Source organism: Protomyctophum bolini (assembly GCF_963924005.1).
Source record: "Protomyctophum bolini genome assembly, chromosome: 17".
NCBI classification, from domain to species: Eukaryota; Metazoa; Chordata; class Actinopteri; order Myctophiformes; family Myctophidae; genus Protomyctophum; species Protomyctophum bolini.
The window spans coordinates 2070465-2093813 of NC_137878.1; positions in this window are offsets into that span (position 1 = coordinate 2070465).

A 23349-nucleotide genomic window follows, 5' to 3' on the forward strand; every position below is an offset into this window, starting at 1 on the left:
AACGGGTTTTACCCCTGTGTGAGTCGACATGTGTAATTTTAGACTACCCTTTTGACTGCAGCCAATGCCACAAACTGTACACGTAAAGGGCTTTTCCCCTGTGTGAGTCATCATGTGTCGTTTTAGATCACTCGTTTGACTACAGCCCTTGCCACAAACTGTACACGTAAAGGGCTTTTCCCCTGTGTGAGTCCTCATGTGTCGTTTTAGATCGGTCGTTTGACTACAGCCCTTGCCTCAAACTGTACATGTAATGGGTTTTTCCCCTGTGTGAGTCATCATGTGTAATTTTAGATAACCCTTTCGACTGCAGCCCTTGCCACAAACTGTACACGTAAATGGCTTTTCCCCTGTGTGAGTACTCATGTGTATTTTTAGATTGTCCTTTCGACTAAAGCCTGTGCTCAAAGACAAACTATTTCCTCCCATGTGTTGTGTATTGTGTGATTTCACTGTGTTTAAACTTGACTGGCCATCCATGGTCTCATCCCACTCATCACTGTCTTCAGTGATGTCAGATTCAGAATAGTGTGAAGAGAGGAGCTGATCATCACTAGTTGGTTGTGTTGTTCCACAGTGCTCTACATCAGCTTGTGTTTCCATATGTTGAGATGAGGTGCTGGCTACAGGTTCTGTTAGCACGTTTTCATCATCTTCATGTTTCACTAATAGTAATGTCTCTGTTGATCCACCATCCTCCTCTGATCTTTGAAGTAGCTCATCATGTTCCTCTTTAATCTGTGGATACTCTGGATCCTCTTTGATCAGACTGGAGGTTCTCTCATCATGTTCATCTTTAATCTGTGGAGTAGCTGGTTCCTCCTGGACCAGACTGGATATTCTCTCCTCCTGTTCTTTAATCTGCAGATACTCTGGTTCCTCCTGGACCAGACTGGAGGTTATCTCCTCCTGTTCGATTTTAATCTGTGGAGGCTCTGGATCCTCCTGGACCAGACTAGAGGTTCTCTGCTGCTGCCCAGTGAATACCTCCTCTTTACAAACAAGGAGGTGTATGGAGTCTAGACAGAAGATAGAGAAGAGAAACACATTATTAGATATGGTTTCTCATTAGCTACAACCTTAGTAAAGTTAACGTAGTAAAGGTTTTACCAACCTGTTCTGTGAAGCTTGACTATTGGTTGTAAAACCATATCCAGTAGTCTACGTTGGCCCAAATATCTCTTCAGCAGCAGCAGATAGTCTCTGGTTGACCAAGGACTTTAATGTTTGAAGTAAAGCCATAACTCGAAATATTATAAAAGTAGTAGAACCAAAACAAAGACTAAATGCTAATTGATGCTTGAAATGCTCAGCTAGTGCAGAGAGAAGTTCAGCTCTTAACAACTAGCAGAGATTAAAGTGACACAAAGCAGACCAAGCTCTTGTTAAATACTAACAGTGGGCCCTGATGGTCCAATCAGAGTGAGTGGGGCGGGACACACCAAGAACTAAACGGGCCAATCACTGCTCACAACAAAATCAGGTACAGCAGTGTTATGTGACTTTTCTAATCTACCCTGGATTTGAACGGAAATTAAGATAATTTAAATAAATGATATACATTGTCAGTGTAGAAAAAAATTCTCAATTTATATAACAGTTTTTTTTCTAGGATCATAAAGCAAATATATCCCAAATGACCATAGAGATATGAATAGTTGACCCAGTGTTAAGATTTAAGAACTGATGTTCAACTTTCTTTATATTTCTGAAGACATTCAGCATTCTGAGTCATCAGACTCTGTTACATAAAACATCTGTTGGAAATAAAACATTTAATCTGACTTTGAAGGTGATATTGTGACTGTTAAAGTTCTGAGTCCATTAACTGGCTAATAGAGACTCTAGAGTCGGTCCATCATGTTTGTCCACTTCTGATTTCCCAACCTTTTCAGCTTGACACAAAAATATACATATCTTGAATGGAAATATAGGCTACTTAAAAAAATATATATTATTTTGTATAGGATTAATTCACGATTGATCCTATCAAGCCCTATTTTATAATGTGTTTTGTTGTAGATGATGAAAATAGCCGATCTAGAAGCTGAGAATATATTGTAGTTTTGACATGTTCTGCACATGTAGTTTTAACTTGATGATGAAAATCAAGCCTGTCTGGCGTTTAAAGGGCAACTTCACCCCTTTTGCAACCGTATCTTATTTGAATGATGTTTGGGAAACAATAAACACTTTTTTGTGTGTAATACGTGTTTTTAGATATTTTAGTATTTCAAGGTGCCAATGATGTCATGGACACTGGTCTCACTTCCTTCCTACATGTCTTGTAGTAATCCAGCAGTGAGACCAGTGTCCATGACATCACAAACACTTTGAAATACTAAAATGTCTAAAAACACACATTTCCCACATAAACCCCCCGGGAAAGATATGGTTGCAAAAGGGCTGAAGTGACCCTTTAAACATGCATGTGTGAAATGTCTATTTGACCATGAGAGAATGACTTCATACAATGACTATTGTTGTGTGCAGTGGGTGCGGTGAATTTAGGATTAGGAATGTGACAAGTTGCTTTTGTCACCTATCAGATGTTGTCACAGTGTTTCCCAGTCTAAATAATTTAAATGCAAATGTTTCCCAATCCTATAAATACATGTTCCTCTCCATTCACACAATACTGTAGGAGTAGGCTATATGCACTCTACTTATCACACTAAAAGGATCACATGCAAATTGGTTGGTCGATCCATTCAGCAATAGGGTTACACACCCTAACCCATTATCGCCTGTCCATAACAATGGGACAGACATGCTCCTAAACATTCCACAACATTCACAACCCATTTCTTCTAACACGGTAGATAAAGGTGGAATTCCTGTATCCTACGACTAGAAATAATAATGCACGCTCCCCTGTGTGAGTCATCATGTGTCGTTTTTGATCACTATCAGCCTGTGGAGCGATGCGATCGGTTCTGGGCATCGGTTCTGAGCGCTGGGCGTTACTAATTGATTGAACGGAGAACTCCGTCCTACCCGCTCAGGGTGTTATTATTAATAATAGTTCATTTTTATGTTCTGGTTCCTTTTCCATATGGCATATTGGCATATGGAATATGCAACAATGAAGAACCCCTGAACCTTGAGAAAAGGGAGTTTATTCAATCCAAAGCCTTCGCTGTCTTTCCTGACAGCGAGGACGGCGCCTTGGGGTTACACATTCACGTCGAGCACTCTCACGATAAGATGAGATAAGATAGAAGGAAAATAATTCCGATATCATATCATAGCAGCAACAGCAGTGAGAATGACAAAGCACAAGAACAGATAAGAGTGTAAAAGTCAAGAACCAAACCACATAGAAAATAAATAAAAGACAATGCACAGACCTGCTGGTTAGGAGGAACTAAATGGGTCTGTAACTCAGAGAGAGTACAAATTGGTATGTTTCATTCATATCAATTGTCAGATAACATATCAACTCACGTCCACAACTACTATTATTTTGTCACAGTATTACTAAGGGATGCGTCACCATCCTTAGACACAATTGTTAGAACATGAAGCATTTCACATTATACGCTAGATCTACATGTAGTCACAGGTTAAGTACAATGGACAGTATGCACTCTGTAACATTAAGACGTACTCCTGCCATGCTCAATGTAGAACGTTCAAGTAAAATATGTGTAGACTGTTTAATTTAATAATTAGTCCTATCATGTTCCTTATAGTAATAGTTTGGCATGCAGGATGTAAAATGAAGCAGTTCTTGTCGCTGTATTGTTCACAGTACAGTTGAATGGGAAGCACATGTGTTGTGATGAGCTTTCTGGAATGAACACACAAAGGATAGCTTTGTGTGTGTGTAGCTGTAACACTTTATTTTACACTTTATATTACAGACAATTTTACAACATAATACAGAGAATCTAAACATATAATAAAACTAAGTCATTGAAATACAATATGTCAACACAGAGACATGTTACAATTGCACCACTAGACCATGAATATTAATGAGTGTGACATTTTAATTGCTGAAGAATGTGGGCAAACACTGCTTCTCATAGTTATTATCAGCAGGTCATTGTGCAAGTTCAAAATGTATTAAACAATTAATGTTTAATGTATCTAGCTGGACTAAACTGAATAATTTACATTAAGTGTCAACATAATGCCTTATTTGAAGAAAATAAAACACTCATCATGTAACAGCTTTTTCCTCTTTATGACACATCTGCATGTGTGTTTTTAGATTGCAATTCTGACTAAAGCCTTTTTCACAAACTGTACACGTAAATGGTTTTTCCCCTGTATGAGTCCTCATGTGTGCTTTTAGATTACTCATATGAATACATTCTTTGCTGTACACATAAAGGGCTTTTCCCCTGTGTGAATCATCATGTGTAATTTTAGATTATCCTTTCGACTAAAGCCGGTGCCACAAACTGTACACGCAACAGGTTTTGCTCCTGTGTGAGTCAACATGTGTAATTTTAGAGTATGCTTTCGACTAAAGCCTGTGCCACAAACTGTACACATAACGGGTTTTACCCCTGTGTGAGTCGACATGTGTAATTTTAGACTACCCTTTTGACTGCAGCCAATGCCACAAACTGTACACGTAAAGGGCTTTTCCCCTGTGTGAGTCATCATGTGTCGTTTTAGATCACTCGTTTGACTACAGCCCTTGCCACAAACTGTACACGTAAAGGGCTTTTCCCCTGTGTGAGTCCTCATGTGTCGTTTTAGATCGGTCGTTTGACTACAGCCCTTGCCTCAAACTGTACATGTAATGGGTTTTTCCCCTGTGTGAGTCATCATGTGTAATTTTAGATAACCCTTTCGACTGCAGCCCTTGCCACAAACTGTACACGTAAATGGCTTTTCCCCTGTGTGAGTACTCATGTGTATTTTTAGATTGTCCTTTCGACTAAAGCCTGTGCTCAAAGACAAACTATTTCCTCCCATGTGTTGTGTATTGTGTGATTTCACTGTGTTTAAACTTGACTGGCCATCCATGGTCTCATCCCACTCATCACTGTCTTCAGTGATGTCAGATTCAGAATAGTGTGAAGAGAGGAGCTGATCATCACTAGTTGGTTGTGTTGTTCCACAGTGCTCTACATCAGCTTGTGTTTCCATATGTTGAGATGAGGTGCTGGCTACAGGTTCTGTTAGCATGTTTTCATCATCTTCATGTTTCACTAATAGTAATGTCTCTGTTGATCCACCATCCTCCTCTGATCTTTGAAGTAGCTCATCATGTTCCTCTTTAATCTGTGGATACTCTGGATCCTCTTTGATCAGACTGGAGGTTCTCTCATCATGTTCATCTTTAATCTGTGGAGTAGCTGGTTCCTCCTGGACCAGACTGGATATTCTCTCCTCCTGTTCTTTAATCTGCAGATACTCTGGTTCCTCCTGGACCAGACTGGAGGTTATCTCCTCCTGTTCGATTTTAATCTGTGGAGGCTCTGGATCCTCCTGGACCAGACTAGAGGTTCTCTGCTGCTGCCCAGTGAATACCTCCTCTTTACAAACAAGGAGGTGTATGGAGTCTAGACAGAAGATAGAGAAGAGAAACACATTATTAGATATGGTTTCTCATTAGCTACAACCTTAGTAAAGTTAACGTAGTAAAGGTTTTACCAACCTGTTCTGTGAAGCTTGACTATTGGTTGTAAAACCATATCCAGTAGTCTACGTTGGCGGTCAGTTTCTTGCTTGATGTGGAAAGCTTCATCCTCGTACTCTGTTAGAATTCTTCCAATGACCCCAAATATCTCTTCAGCAGCAGCAGATAGTCTCTGGTTGACCAAGGACTTAAATGTTTGTAGTAAAGCCATAACTCAAAACCTGCCCAAATAGATTTTTAAATTGAGCGAAAATATTATAAAAGTAAGTAAAGTAGAATCAAAACATCGACTAAATGCTTCAGCTAGTGCAGAGAGGAGAAGTTCAGCTCTTAACAACTAGCAGAGATTAAAGTCACACAAAGCAGACCAAGCTCTTGTTAAATACTAACAGTGGGCCAATCAGAGTGAGTGGGGCGGGACACACCAATAACTAAACGGGCCAATCACTGCTCACAACAAAATCTAAAAGGTACAGCAGCGGTATGTACCTTTCCTAATCTACCCTGGATTTGAACGGAAATGAAGATAATTTAAATAAATGATATACATTGTCTGTGTAGAATAAAAATTCTCAATGAAAGGATTTTATATAACAGAGTTGTTGCAGAGCTGCAGTTTTCAGGGAGTTTATTCCAGATATATGACACATTGAACTGAATAGCTTACTATGTTTTTTTTCTAGGATCACCTTTTCAGCTTGACACCAAAATATACATATCTTGCATGGAAATACTTACAATATTTTTGTAGGATGAATTCACGTTTTGTAAATTATGAAAATAGCCGATCAAGAAGCTGAGAATATATTGTAAATGTTCCACCTTTCATCAAAATAGGAAGAAAGTAGCTGTAGTAGTTTTGACATGTTCTGCACATGTAGTTTTAACTCGATATGATGGACTCAATAGTCCATCATATCAAGACTAACTGGAAAATAAGCATGGAGAGAAAATCGAGCCTGTCTTGCGTTTAAAGGTCGTTTAAAGGGCAATTTCACCCCTTTTGCAACCGTATCTTATTTTAATGATGTTTGGGAAACAATAAACACTTTTTTTGTGTGTAATACGTGTTTTTAGATATTTTAGTATTTCAAAGTGCCAATGATGTCATGGACACTGGTCTCACTTCCTTCCTGAACTATGTTGTCTCAAAAAGACAGCCCTCTCCCTCTCCACAAGTGCAGCAAAGCATTATGGTCATTGTAGCAATCCAGCAGTGAGACCAGTGTCCATGACATCACAGACACTTTGAAATACTAAAATGTCTAAAAACACACATTTCCCACATAAACCCCCCAGGAAAGATATGGTTGCAAAAGGTCTGAAGTGGCCCTTTAAACATGCATGTGTGAAATGTCTATTTGATCAATGAGAGAATGACTTCATACAATGACTACTGTGAATTTAGGATTAGGAATGTGACAAATAGCTCAAGTTGCTTTTGTCACCTATCAGATGTTGCCACAGGGATGCTAAGTATTTTCCAGTCTAAATAATTTAAATGCAAATGATTCCCAATCCTACATATAGCAATGCGCTATATGTAGGCATGGACCAGTCCACCCTCAGACGTCTGCAGCTTGTCCAAAATGCCGCCGCACGCCTACTCACTGGTACGAGGAAGCGTGATCATATCACTCCCGTTCTTGCCTCCCTCCACTGGCTTCCTGTTAAATTCAGAATTGATTTTAAGATCTTATTATTTGTTTTTAAATCTCTTAACGGTTTGGCTCCCCTGTATTTATCGTCACTCATGGTCCCTTACACCCCATCCAGGGCCCTGAGGTCAGCTGACCAGCGGCTCCTGACTGTGCCCAATTCAAATCTCAGGTCCAGAGGTGACCGTGCCTTTTCAGTTGCTGGCCCCAAACTCTGGAACTGTCTACCCCCTCATATTAAGTCTGCTCCTTCCTTAGAGGCCTTTAAGTCTTTACTAAAAACCCATTTCTTCTACCTGGCTTTTAATGTTTGACCTAATTAACCTGTGTACTTTTTGTGTTGCTTCGATTTTGTAATATAACCTGTGTACTTTTGTGTTGCTTTGATTTTGTTTTACTATGTTACTTGTGTCACGTTTCCTGTATAGCACTTTGGTTGGCCTCCTGGTCTTTGAAAATGTGCTCTATAAATAAAATTTGATTTGATTTGATTTGATTTATATACACATGTTCCTCTCCATTCACACAATGCTGTAGGAGTAGGCTATATGCACTCTACTTGTCACACTAAAAGGATCACATGCAAATTGGTTGGTCGATCCATTCAGCAATAGGGTTACACACCCTAACCCATTATCACCTGTCCATTAACAATGGGACAGACATGCTCCTAAACATTCCACAACATTCACAAACCATTTATTCTAACACGGTAGATAAAGGTGGAATTCCTGTATCCTACGACTATAAATAATAATGCACTGGTATTTAAGGAGGACTAGACTTGTACGTGCCTGTCGGCCACCGGCCTACTTGGGAAGAATGCGAATTGGGAACCTAATAATACCCGGTCAACTTGTCATAGCACCCGTTTTAACTATCTGTCTGTGTCCCAGATGGAGATCTCTGTATCTGTCTGTCTGCCTGTATGCGAGAGCAAACTGACCATGAAAGGTGGACTGGTTAAGTAATCAATTGGCAGCTATGGGTGTGCCATGGCAATCAATTGGCTGAGGCAGAGGCTGGAAGTTGCACAGGTGAGGGGATTTAGCCTGATTAGGCCCACTGGCAGAGCCTGACCAGAGCCTTTTGTGGTGGTTCTGGAGAACCATGGGTCCGACCAACTCGATACCGGGCACTGCACTCCCTGTGGGTGTGTGGAACACGGAAGTCCGTGGGGCAAACGGTTCATGAATTACGTGCATTACAACAGTACACACACACAGACACATAGGGTTTTCATTGCAAACTAATTTGGCTCGCCCGGTAGTGGTCGGTTTGCAATCAAACCACTATTAAATGTCAGTAAATGGTTGGAACCCCAAATAATTGATAGAAGATATTTTTCAATTTATTCCGTTACCATTGGATGTGTTAAATGACAAAGCACAAGAACAGATAAGAGTGTAAAAGTCAAGAACCAAACCACATAGAAAATAAATAAAAGACAATGCACAGACCTGCTGGTTAGGAGGAACTAAATGGGTCTGTAACTCAGAGAGAGTACAAATTGGTATGTTTCATTCATATCAATTGTCAGATAACATATCAACTCACGTCCACAACTACTATTATTTTGTCACAGTATTACTAAGGGATGCGTCACCATCCTTAGACACAATTGTTAGAACATGAAGCATTTCACATTATACGCTAGATCTACATGTAGTCACAGGTTAAGTACAATGGACAGTATGCACTCTGTAACATTAAGACGTACTCCTGCCATGCTCAATGTAGAACGTTCAAGTAAAATATGTGTAGACTGTTTAATTTAATAATTAGTCCTATCATGTTCCTTATAGTAATAGTTTGGCATGCAGGATGTAAAATGAAGCAGTTCTTGTCGCTGTATTGTTCACAGTACAGTTGAATGGGAAGCACATGTGTTGTGATGAGCTTTCTGGAATGAACACACAAAGGATAGCTTTGTGTGTGTGTAGCTGTAACACTTTATTTTACACTTTATATTACAGACAATTTTACAACATAATACAGAGAATCTAAACATATAATAAAACTAAGTCATTGAAATACAATATGTCAACACAGAGACATGTTACAATTGCACCACTAGACCATGAATATTAATGAGTGTGACATTTTAATTGCTGAAGAATGTGGGCAAACACTGCTTCTCATAGTTATTATCAGCAGGTCATTGTGCAAGTTCAAAATGTATTAAACAATTAATGTTTAATGTATCTAGCTGGACTAAACTGAATAATTTACATTAAGTGTCAACATAATGCCTTATTTGAAGAAAATAAAACACTCATCATGTAACAGCTTTTTCCTCTTTATGACACATCTGCATGTGTGTTTTTAGATTGCAATTCTGACTAAAGCCTTTTTCACAAACTGTACACGTAAATGGTTTTTCCCCTGTATGAGTCCTCATGTGTGCTTTTAGATTACTCATATGAATACATTCTTTGCTGTACACATAAAGGGCTTTTCCCCTGTGTGAATCATCATGTGTAATTTTAGATTATCCTTTCGACTAAAGCCGGTGCCACAAACTGTACACGCAACAGGTTTTGCTCCTGTGTGAGTCAACATGTGTAATTTTAGAGTATGCTTTCGACTAAAGCCTGTGCCACAAACTGTACACATAACGGGTTTTACCCCTGTGTGAGTCGACATGTGTAATTTTAGACTACCCTTTTGACTGCAGCCAATGCCACAAACTGTACACGTAAAGGGCTTTTCCCCTGTGTGAGTCATCATGTGTCGTTTTAGATCACTCGTTTGACTACAGCCCTTGCCACAAACTGTACACGTAAAGGGCTTTTCCCCTGTGTGAGTCCTCATGTGTCGTTTTAGATCGGTCGTTTGACTACAGCCCTTGCCTCAAACTGTACATGTAATGGGTTTTTCCCCTGTGTGAGTCATCATGTGTAATTTTAGATAACCCTTTCGACTGCAGCCCTTGCCACAAACTGTACACGTAAATGGCTTTTCCCCTGTGTGAGTACTCATGTGTATTTTTAGATTGTCCTTTCGACTAAAGCCTGTGCTCAAAGACAAACTATTTCCTCCCATGTGTTGTGTATTGTGTGATTTCACTGTGTTTAAACTTGACTGGCCATCCATGGTCTCATCCCACTCATCACTGTCTTCAGTGATGTCAGATTCAGAATAGTGTGAAGAGAGGAGCTGATCATCACTAGTTGGTTGTGTTGTTCCACAGTGCTCTACATCAGCTTGTGTTTCCATATGTTGAGATGAGGTGCTGGCTACAGGTTCTGTTAGCATGTTTTCATCATCTTCATGTTTCACTAATAGTAATGTCTCTGTTGATCCACCATCCTCCTCTGATCTTTGAAGTAGCTCATCATGTTCCTCTTTAATCTGTGGATACTCTGGATCCTCTTTGATCAGACTGGAGGTTCTCTCATCATGTTCATCTTTAATCTGTGGAGTAGCTGGTTCCTCCTGGACCAGACTGGATATTCTCTCCTCCTGTTCTTTAATCTGCAGATACTCTGGTTCCTCCTGGACCAGACTGGAGGTTATCTCCTCCTGTTCGATTTTAATCTGTGGAGGCTCTGGATCCTCCTGGACCAGACTAGAGGTTCTCTGCTGCTGCCCAGTGAATACCTCCTCTTTACAAACAAGGAGGTGTATGGAGTCTAGACAGAAGATAGAGAAGAGAAACACATTATTAGATATGGTTTCTCATTAGCTACAACCTTAGTAAAGTTAACGTAGTAAAGGTTTTACCAACCTGTTCTGTGAAGCTTGACTATTGGTTGTAAAACCATATCCAGTAGTCTACGTTGGCGGTCAGTTTCTTGCTTGATGTGGAAAGCTTCATCCTCGTACTCTGTTAGAATTCTTCCAATGACCCCAAATATCTCTTCAGCAGCAGCAGATAGTCTCTGGTTGACCAAGGACTTAAATGTTTGTAGTAAAGCCATAACTCAAAACCTGCCCAAATAGATTTTTAAATTGAGCGAAAATATTATAAAAGTAAGTAAAGTAGAATCAAAACATCGACTAAATGCTTCAGCTAGTGCAGAGAGGAGAAGTTCAGCTCTTAACAACTAGCAGAGATTAAAGTCACACAAAGCAGACCAAGCTCTTGTTAAATACTAACAGTGGGCCAATCAGAGTGAGTGGGGCGGGACACACCAATAACTAAACGGGCCAATCACTGCTCACAACAAAATCTAAAAGGTACAGCAGCGGTATGTACCTTTCCTAATCTACCCTGGATTTGAACGGAAATGAAGATAATTTAAATAAATGATATACATTGTCTGTGTAGAATAAAAATTCTCAATGAAAGGATTTTATATAACAGAGTTGTTGCAGAGCTGCAGTTTTCAGGGAGTTTATTCCAGATATATGACACATTGAACTGAATAGCTTACTATGTTTTTTTTCTAGGATCACCTTTTCAGCTTGACACCAAAATATACATATCTTGCATGGAAATACTTACAATATTTTTGTAGGATGAATTCACGTTTTGTAAATTATGAAAATAGCCGATCTAGAAGCTGAGAATATATTGTAAATGTTCCACCTTTCATCAAAATAGGAAGAAAGTAGCTGTAGTAGTTTTGACATGTTCTGCACATGTAGTTTTAACTCGATATGATGGACTCAATAGTCCATCATATCAAGACTAACTGGAAAATAAGCATGGAGAGAAAATCGAGCCTGTCTTGCGTTTAAAGGTCGTTTAAAGGGCAATTTCACCCCTTTTGCAACCGTATCTTATTTTAATGATGTTTGGGAAACAATAAACACTTTTTTTGTGTGTAATACGTGTTTTTAGATATTTTAGTATTTCAAAGTGCCAATGATGTCATGGACACTGGTCTCACTTCCTTCCTGAACTATGTTGTCTCAAAAAGACAGCCCTCTCCCTCTCCACAAGTGCAGCAAAGCATTATGGTCATTGTAGCAATCCAGCAGTGAGACCAGTGTCCATGACATCACAGACACTTTGAAATACTAAAATGTCTAAAAACACACATTTCCCACATAAACCCCCCAGGAAAGATATGGTTGCAAAAGGTCTGAAGTGGCCCTTTAAACATGCATGTGTGAAATGTCTATTTGATCAATGAGAGAATGACTTCATACAATGACTACTGTGAATTTAGGATTAGGAATGTGACAAATAGCTCAAGTTGCTTTTGTCACCTATCAGATGTTGCCACAGGGATGCTAAGTATTTTCCAGTCTAAATAATTTAAATGCAAATGATTCCCAATCCTACATATAGCAATGCGCTATATGTAGGCATGGACCAGTCCACCCTCAGACGTCTGCAGCTTGTCCAAAATGCCGCCGCACGCCTACTCACTGGTACGAGGAAGCGTGATCATATCACTCCCGTTCTTGCCTCCCTCCACTGGCTTCCTGTTAAATTCAGAATTGATTTTAAGATCTTATTATTTGTTTTTAAATCTCTTAACGGTTTGGCTCCCCTGTATTTATCGTCACTCATGGTCCCTTACACCCCATCCAGGGCCCTGAGGTCAGCTGACCAGCGGCTCCTGACTGTGCCCAATTCAAATCTCAGGTCCAGAGGTGACCGTGCCTTTTCAGTTGCTGGCCCCAAACTCTGGAACTGTCTACCCCCTCATATTAAGTCTGCTCCTTCCTTAGAGGCCTTTAAGTCTTTACTAAAAACCCATTTCTTCTACCTGGCTTTTAATGTTTGACCTAATTAACCTGTGTACTTTTTGTGTTGCTTCGATTTTGTAATATAACCTGTGTACTTTTGTGTTGCTTTGATTTTGTTTTACTATGTTACTTGTGTCACGTTTCCTGTATAGCACTTTGGTTGGCCTCCTGGTCTTTGAAAATGTGCTCTATAAATAAAATTTGATTTGATTTGATTTGATTTATATACACATGTTCCTCTCCATTCACACAATGCTGTAGGAGTAGGCTATATGCACTCTACTTGTCACACTAAAAGGATCACATGCAAATTGGTTGGTCGATCCATTCAGCAATAGGGTTACACACCCTAACCCATTATCACCTGTCCATTAACAATGGGACAGACATGCTCCTAAACATTCCACAACATTCACAAACCATTTATTCTAACACGGTAGATAAAGGTGGAATTCCTGTATCCTACGACTATAAATAATAATGCACTGGTATTTAAGGAGGACTAGACTTGTACGTGCCTGTCGGCCACCGGCCTACTTGGGAAGAATGCGAATTGGGAACCTAATAATACCCGGTCAACTTGTCATAGCACCCGTTTTAACTATCTGTCTGTGTCCCAGATGGAGATCTCTGTATCTGTCTGTCTGCCTGTATGCGAGAGCAAACTGACCATGAAAGGTGGACTGGTTAAGTAATCAATTGGCAGCTATGGGTGTGCCATGGCAATCAATTGGCTGAGGCAGAGGCTGGAAGTTGCACAGGTGAGGGGATTTAGCCTGATTAGGCCCACTGGCAGAGCCTGACCAGAGCCTTTTGTGGTGGTTCTGGAGAACCATGGGTCCGACCAACTCGATACCGGGCACTGCACTCCCTGTGGGTGTGTGGAACACGGAAGTCCGTGGGGCAAACGGTTCATGAATTACGTGCATTACAACAGTACACACACACAGACACATAGGGTTTTCATTGCAAACTAATTTGGCTCGCCCGGTAGTGGTCGGTTTGCAATCAAACCACTATTAAATGTCAGTAAATGGTTGGAACCCCAAATAATTGATAGAAGATATTTTTCAATTTATTCCGTTACCATTGGATGTGTTAAATAACATACTAAAATGTTACGGAAAACGAACAACTTGCCGTGCTACAAGCTTGTAGATCTGCTTTTTTCAATAACTAAAGTATAACATAATGCTTAAATCACCAAAAGATGTTCCCTCCCTGAATGGGTTAAGAGTTGTGTAGACTTTTTAATTTAATTAATACTCCTATCATGTTCCTTATAGTAATAGTTTGGCATACAGGATGTCAAATGAAGCAGTTCTTGTCACTGTATTGTTCACAGTACAAGTTGAAGATGAAGCACATGTGTTGTGATGAGCTTTCTGTAATTAACACACAAAGGATGTGTACCTGTCAACCCTTTATTTGAAAAAGAAGAAATTATATTTTCTGTTACAATTTTATGAAGACAACATAATACAGAGAAAATAAACATATAATCAAACTAAGTCATTAAAATACAATATGATATGTTAGTCCAAACAACACATGTCAACACAGAGACAAGTTACAACTGCACCACTGAAGAATGTGGGCAAACACTGCTTCTCATATCGTTACATCAATATCGGCAGGTCATTATGCAAGTTGAAAATTGATATATAGTAAATCATGTTTAATGTATCTAACTGGACTGAAAAATTGACATTAAGTGTCAACATAATGCCTTATTTGAAGAAAATAAAACACTCATCATTTAACAGCTTTTTCCTCTTTATGACACATCATGTGTTTTTTTAGATTGCAATTGTGACTAAAGCCTTTTTCACAAACTGTACACGTAAATGGTTTTTCCCCTGTATGAGTCCTCATGTGTGCTTTTAGATTACTCATTTGAATACATTATTTGCCACAAACTGTACACGTAAAGGGCCTGTCACCTGTTTGAGTCCTCATGTGTCGTTTTAGATCAGTCTTTAGATTAAAGCCTTTGTCACACACTGTACAAACAAATGGCGTTTCCCCTGAATGAATCATTGTGTGAGCCTTCAGATGTCCCTTGTGTTTAAACATTTTACCACAATATGCACAACAAAAACATTTTTTACCTCTTCCAATTACCCCAAATATCTCTTCAGCAGCAGCAGATAGTCTCTGGTTGACCAAGGACTTCAATGTTTGTAGTAAAGCCATAACTCAAAACCTGCCCAAATAGATTTTTAAATTGAGCGAAAATATTATAAAAGTAAGTAGTAAAGTAGAACCAAAACAAAGACTAAATGCTTCAGCTAGTGCAGAGAGGAGAAGTTCAGCTCTTAACAACTAGCAGAGATTAAAGTGACACAAAGCAGACAAAGCTCTTGTTAAATACTAACAGTGGGCCAATCAGAGTGAGTGAGGCGGGACACACCAAGAACTAAACGGGCCAATAACTGCTCACAACAACATCTAAAAGGTACAGCAGCGTTATGTAGCTTTCCTAATCTACCCTGGTTTTGAACGGAAATGAAGGTAATTTAAATAAATGATATACATTGTCAGTGTAGAATAAAAATTCTCAATGAAAGGATTTTATATAACAGAGTTGTTTCAGAGCTGCAGTTTTCAGGGAGTTTGTTCCAGATATATGACACATTGAACTGAATACTATGTTTTTTTCCTCTGATGCCACAAACATTATTTGACACACAGCGACCCACTTCTGATTTCCCAAACCATTTCAGCTTGACACCGAAATATACATATCTTGAGTGAGACCAGTGTCCATGACATCACAGACACTTTGAAGTACTAAAATGTCTAAAAACACACATTTCCCACATAACCCCCGCAGGAAATATATGGTTTCAAAAGGGCTGAAGTGACCCTTTAAACATGCATGTGTGAAATATATATATATTTGACCATGAGAGAATGGCTTCATACAATGACTATTGCTGTGTGCAGTGGATGCGGTGAATTTAGGATTAGGAATGTGACAAATAGCTCAAGTTGCTTTTGTCACCTATCAGATGTTGTCACAGGGATGCTAAGTATTTTCCAGTCTAAATAATTTAAATGCAAATGATTCCCAATCCTATAAATACATGTTCCTCTCCATTCACACAATACTGTAGGAGTATGCACTCTACTTCTCACACTAAAAGGATCACATGCAAATTGGTTGGTCGATCCATTCAGCAAGAGGGTTACACACCCTAACCCATTATCACCTGTCCATTAACAATGGGACAGACATGCTCCTAAACATTCCACAACATTCACAAACCATTTATTCTAACACGGTAGATAAAGGTGGAATTCCTGTATCCTACGACTAGAAATAATAATGCACTGGTATTGTAAACATAAAAAATAAAAACATGTTTCATTCATACCAATTTGTCAGATAACATGTCAACTCACGTCCACAACTACTATTATTTTGTCATAGTTTTAACCATCATCACAGTATGACTAAGAGATGTGTCACCATCCTTACAGACACTTGTTAGAACATGAAGCATTGAAGCATTGAAGGATATAAAATGAAGCTGTTCTTGTCACCGTATTGTTCACATTACAAGTTGAAGGTGAAGCACATGTTTTGTTATGAGCTTCTTGTAATGAACACAAGGATCTTCAGCTGTCAACTCTTTATTAGAAAAATAAGAATTTACAGACAGTTTTCTTACAGTTATGACATAGTACATATTTTCTGTTACAATGCATTCTATGAAGACAACTTTTCTATAAAGAAAATCTAAACAAATTATACAACTAAGTGATTGAAATATACTAGGTACAATTGCACCACTAGTGTATGAATATGAATGAATATGACATTTTAATCACACAGTATTTTTTGGCGTCTTCAAATTCCTGCCCTCACCTTTATCTTCAATATATACTTTGCAATATACTTTGTAATGAAAACACATAAAGGATCTGTAGCTGTCAAACCTTTATTTGACAAAGAAGAAATTACGGACAGTGTTTTTTTACAGTTGTGATATAGTAAATATGTTCAGTTACAATGCATTCTATGAACACAACATAGTAAATAATACAGATAATCTAAACAAATGATCAAATTTAGTGATTAATATACACTATGATAATATGTTAGTCCAATCAACACATTTCAACACACATAGTTAGTTAGTTGCCAAATGTGGACAAACACTGATTCTCGAGCAGGTCATTGAAGTTGAAAACCTCCCATGCCTTCTTTGTGTGTCTTCATGTGTGTTTTTAGATTATCAATCCATCTAAAGCCCTTTTCACAAACTTTACAATCACATGTTTTTTTCCCCTGCATGAGTCCTCATGTGTACTTTTAAACCCTGATTAAGAGTACAACCCTTACCACAAACTGTACACATAAAGGGTTTTTCCCCTGTGTGAGTCATCATGTGTCTTTTTAGATCACTCGTTTGAATACAGCCCTTGCCACAAACTGTACACATAAAGGGTTTTCCCCCTGTGTGAGTCATCATGTGTAATTTTAGACTACCCTTTTGACTAAAGCCTGTGCCACAAACTGTACACGTAAAGGGTTTTTCCCCTGTGTGAGTCAACATGTGTCTTTTTAGATAATTAGGTTGACTTAGGTTGTATTGTTCACAGTACAGTTGAATGGGAAGCACATGTGTTGTGATGAGCTTTCTGGAATGAACACACAAAGGATAGCTTTGTGTGTGTGTAGCTGTAACACTTTATTTTACACTTTATATTACAGACAATTTTACAACATAATACAGAGAATCTAAACATATAATAAAACTAAGTCATTGAAATACAATATGTCAACACAGAGACATGTTACAATTGCACCACTAGACCATGAATATTAATGAGTGTGACATTTTAATTGCTGAAGAATGTGGGCAAACACTGCTTCTCATAGTTATTATCAGCAGGTCATTGTGCAAGTTCAAAATGTATTAAACAATTAATGTTTAATGTATCTAGCTGGACTAAACTGAATAATTTACATTAAGTGTCAACATAATGCCTTATTTGAAGAAAATAAAACACTCATCATGTAACAGCTTTTTCCTCTTTATGACACATCTGCATGTGTGTTTTTAGATTGCAATTCTGACTAAAGCCTTTTTCACAAACTGTACACGTAAATGGTTTTTCCCCTGTATGAGTCCTCATGTGTGCTTTTAGATTACTCATATGAATACATTCTTTGCTGTACACATAAAGGGCTTTTCCCCTGTGTGAATCATCATGTGTAATTTTAGATTATCCTTTCGACTAAAGCCGGTGCCACAAACTGTACACGCAACAGGTTTTGCTCCTGTGTGAGTCAACATGTGTAATTTTAGAGTATGCTTTCGACTAAAGCCTGTGCCACAAACTGTACACATAACGGGTTTTACCCCTGTGTGAGTCGACATGTGTAATTTTAGACTACCCTTTTGACTGCAGCCAATGCCACAAACTGTACACGTAAAGGGCTTTTCCCCTGTGTGAGTCATCATGTGTCGTTTTAGATCACTCGTTTGACTACAGCCCTTGCCACAAACTGTACACGTAAAGGGCTTTTCCCCTGTGTGAGTCCTCATGTGTCGTTTTAGATCGGTCGTTTGACTACAGCCCTTGCCTCAAACTGTACATGTAATGGGTTTTTCCCCTGTGTGAGTCATCATGTGTAATTTTAGATAACCCTTTCGACTGCAGCCCTTGCCACAAACTGTACACGTAAATGGCTTTTCCCCTGTGTGAGTACTCATGTGTATTTTTAGATTGTCCTTTCGACTAAAGCCTGTGCTCAAAGACAAACTATTTCCTCCCATGTGTTGTGTATTGTGTGATTTCACTGTGTTTAACACATTGAACTGAATAGCTTACTATGTTTTTTTTCTAGGATCACCTTTTCAGCTTGACACCAAAATATACATATCTTGCATGGAAATACTTACAATATTTTTGTAGGATGAATTCACGTTTTGTAAATTATGAAAATAGCCGATCTAGAAGCTGAGAATATATTGTAAATGTTCCACCTTTCATCAAAATAGGAAGAAAGTAGCTGTAGTAGTTTTGACATGTTCTGCACATGTAGTTTTAACTCGATATGATGGACTCAATAGTCCATCATATCAAGACTAACTGGAAAATAAGCATGGAGAGAAAATCGAGCCTGTCTTGCGTTTAAAGGTCGTTTAAAGGGCAATTTCACCCCTTTTGCAACCGTATCTTATTTTAATGATGTTTGGGAAACAATAAACACTTTTTTTGTGTGTAATACGTGTTTTTAGATATTTTAGTATTTCAAAGTGCCAATGATGTCATGGACACTGGTCTCACTTCCTTCCTGAACTATGTTGTCTCAAAAAGACAGCCCTCTCCCTCTCCACAAGTGCAGCAAAGCATTATGGTCATTGTAGCAATCCAGCAGTGAGACCAGTGTCCATGACATCACAGACACTTTGAAATACTAAAATGTCTAAAAACACACATTTCCCACATAAACCCCCCAGGAAAGATATGGTTGCAAAAGGTCTGAAGTGGCCCTTTAAACATGCATGTGTGAAATGTCTATTTGATCAATGAGAGAATGACTTCATACAATGACTACTGTGAATTTAGGATTAGGAATGTGACAAATAGCTCAAGTTGCTTTTGTCACCTATCAGATGTTGCCACAGGGATGCTAAGTATTTTCCAGTCTAAATAATTTAAATGCAAATGATTCCCAATCCTACATATAGCAATGCGCTATATGTAGGCATGGACCAGTCCACCCTCAGACGTCTGCAGCTTGTCCAAAATGCCGCCGCACGCCTACTCACTGGTACGAGGAAGCGTGATCATATCACTCCCGTTCTTGCCTCCCTCCACTGGCTTCCTGTTAAATTCAGAATTGATTTTAAGATCTTATTATTTGTTTTTAAATCTCTTAACGGTTTGGCTCCCCTGTATTTATCGTCACTCATGGTCCCTTACACCCCATCCAGGGCCCTGAGGTCAGCTGACCAGCGGCTCCTGACTGTGCCCAATTCAAATCTCAGGTCCAGAGGTGACCGTGCCTTTTCAGTTGCTGGCCCCAAACTCTGGAACTGTCTACCCCCTCATATTAAGTCTGCTCCTTCCTTAGAGGCCTTTAAGTCTTTACTAAAAACCCATTTCTTCTACCTGGCTTTTAATGTTTGACCTAATTAACCTGTGTACTTTTTGTGTTGCTTCGATTTTGTAATATAACCTGTGTACTTTTGTGTTGCTTTGATTTTGTTTTACTATGTTACTTGTGTCACGTTTCCTGTATAGCACTTTGGTTGGCCTCCTGGTCTTTGAAAATGTGCTCTATAAATAAAATTTGATTTGATTTGATTTGATTTATATACACATGTTCCTCTCCATTCACACAATGCTGTAGGAGTAGGCTATATGCACTCTACTTGTCACACTAAAAGGATCACATGCAAATTGGTTGGTCGATCCATTCAGCAATAGGGTTACACACCCTAACCCATTATCACCTGTCCATTAACAATGGGACAGACATGCTCCTAAACATTCCACAACATTCACAAACCATTTATTCTAACACGGTAGATAAAGGTGGAATTCCTGTATCCTACGACTATAAATAATAATGCACTGGTATTTAAGGAGGACTAGACTTGTACGTGCCTGTCGGCCACCGGCCTACTTGGGAAGAATGCGAATTGGGAACCTAATAATACCCGGTCAACTTGTCATAGCACCCGTTTTAACTATCTGTCTGTGTCCCAGATGGAGATCTCTGTATCTGTCTGTCTGCCTGTATGCGAGAGCAAACTGACCATGAAAGGTGGACTGGTTAAGTAATCAATTGGCAGCTATGGGTGTGCCATGGCAATCAATTGGCTGAGGCAGAGGCTGGAAGTTGCACAGGTGAGGGGATTTAGCCTGATTAGGCCCACTGGCAGAGCCTGACCAGAGCCTTTTGTGGTGGTTCTGGAGAACCATGGGTCCGACCAACTCGATACCGGGCACTGCACTCCCTGTGGGTGTGTGGAACACGGAAGTCCGTGGGGCAAACGGTTCATGAATTACGTGCATTACAACAGTACACACACACAGACACATAGGGTTTTCATTGCAAACTAATTTGGCTCGCCCGGTAGTGGTCGGTTTGCAATCAAACCACTATTAAATGTCAGTAAATGGTTGGAACCCCAAATAATTGATAGAAGATATTTTTCAATTTATTCCGTTACCATTGGATGTGTTAAATAACATACTAAAATGTTACGGAAAACGAACAACTTGCCGTGCTACAAGCTTGTAGATCTGCTTTTTTCAATAACTAAAGTATAACATAATGCTTAAATCACCAAAAGATGTTCCCTCCCTGAATGGGTTAAGAGTTGTGTAGACTTTTTAATTTAATTAATACTCCTATCATGTTCCTTATAGTAATAGTTTGGCATACAGGATGTCAAATGAAGCAGTTCTTGTCACTGTATTGTTCACAGTACAAGTTGAAGATGAAGCACATGTGTTGTGATGAGCTTTCTGTAATTAACACACAAAGGATGTGTACCTGTCAACCCTTTATTTGAAAAAGAAGAAATTATATTTTCTGTTACAATTTTATGAAGACAACATAATACAGAGAAAATAAACATATAATCAAACTAAGTCATTAAAATACAATATGATATGTTAGTCCAAACAACACATGTCAACACAGAGACAAGTTACAACTGCACCACTGAAGAATGTGGGCAAACACTGCTTCTCATATCGTTACATCAATATCGGCAGGTCATTATGCAAGTTGAAAATTGATATATAGTAAATCATGTTTAATGTATCTAACTGGACTGAAAAATTGACATTAAGTGTCAACATAATGCCTTATTTGAAGAAAATAAAACACTCATCATTTAACAGCTTTTTCCTCTTTATGACACATCATGTGTTTTTTTAGATTGCAATTGTGACTAAAGCCTTTTTCACAAACTGTACACGTAAATGGTTTTTCCCCTGTATGAGTCCTCATGTGTGCTTTTAGATTACTCATTTGAATACATTATTTGCCACAAACTGTACACGTAAAGGGCCTGTCACCTGTTTGAGTCCTCATGTGTCGTTTTAGATCAGTCTTTAGATTAAAGCCTTTGTCACACACTGTACAAACAAATGGCGTTTCCCCTGAATGAATCATTGTGTGAGCCTTCAGATGTCCCTTGTGTTTAAACATTTTACCACAATATGCACAACAAAAACATTTTTTACCTCTTCCAATTACCCCAAATATCTCTTCAGCAGCAGCAGATAGTCTCTGGTTGACCAAGGACTTCAATGTTTGTAGTAAAGCCATAACTCAAAACCTGCCCAAATAGATTTTTAAATTGAGCGAAAATATTATAAAAGTAAGTAGTAAAGTAGAACCAAAACAAAGACTAAATGCTTCAGCTAGTGCAGAGAGGAGAAGTTCAGCTCTTAACAACTAGCAGAGATTAAAGTGACACAAAGCAGACAAAGCTCTTGTTAAATACTAACAGTGGGCCAATCAGAGTGAGTGAGGCGGGACACACCAAGAACTAAACGGGCCAATAACTGCTCACAACAACATCTAAAAGGTACAGCAGCGTTATGTAGCTTTCCTAATCTACCCTGGTTTTGAACGGAAATGAAGGTAATTTAAATAAATGATATACATTGTCAGTGTAGAATAAAAATTCTCAATGAAAGGATTTTATATAACAGAGTTGTTTCAGAGCTGCAGTTTTCAGGGAGTTTGTTCCAGATATATGACACATTGAACTGAATACTATGTTTTTTTCCTCTGATGCCACAAACATTATTTGACACACAGCGACCCACTTCTGATTTCCCAAACCATTTCAGCTTGACACCGAAATATACATATCTTGAGTGAGACCAGTGTCCATGACATCACAGACACTTTGAAGTACTAAAATGTCTAAAAACACACATTTCCCACATAACCCCCGCAGGAAATATATGGTTTCAAAAGGGCTGAAGTGACCCTTTAAACATGCATGTGTGAAATATATATATATTTGACCATGAGAGAATGGCTTCATACAATGACTATTGCTGTGTGCAGTGGATGCGGTGAATTTAGGATTAGGAATGTGACAAATAGCTCAAGTTGCTTTTGTCACCTATCAGATGTTGTCACAGGGATGCTAAGTATTTTCCAGTCTAAATAATTTAAATGCAAATGATTCCCAATCCTATAAATACATGTTCCTCTCCATTCACACAATACTGTAGGAGTATGCACTCTACTTCTCACACTAAAAGGATCACATGCAAATTGGTTGGTCGATCCATTCAGCAAGAGGGTTACACACCCTAACCCATTATCACCTGTCCATTAACAATGGGACAGACATGCTCCTAAACATTCCACAACATTCACAAACCATTTATTCTAACACGGTAGATAAAGGTGGAATTCCTGTATCCTACGACTAGAAATAA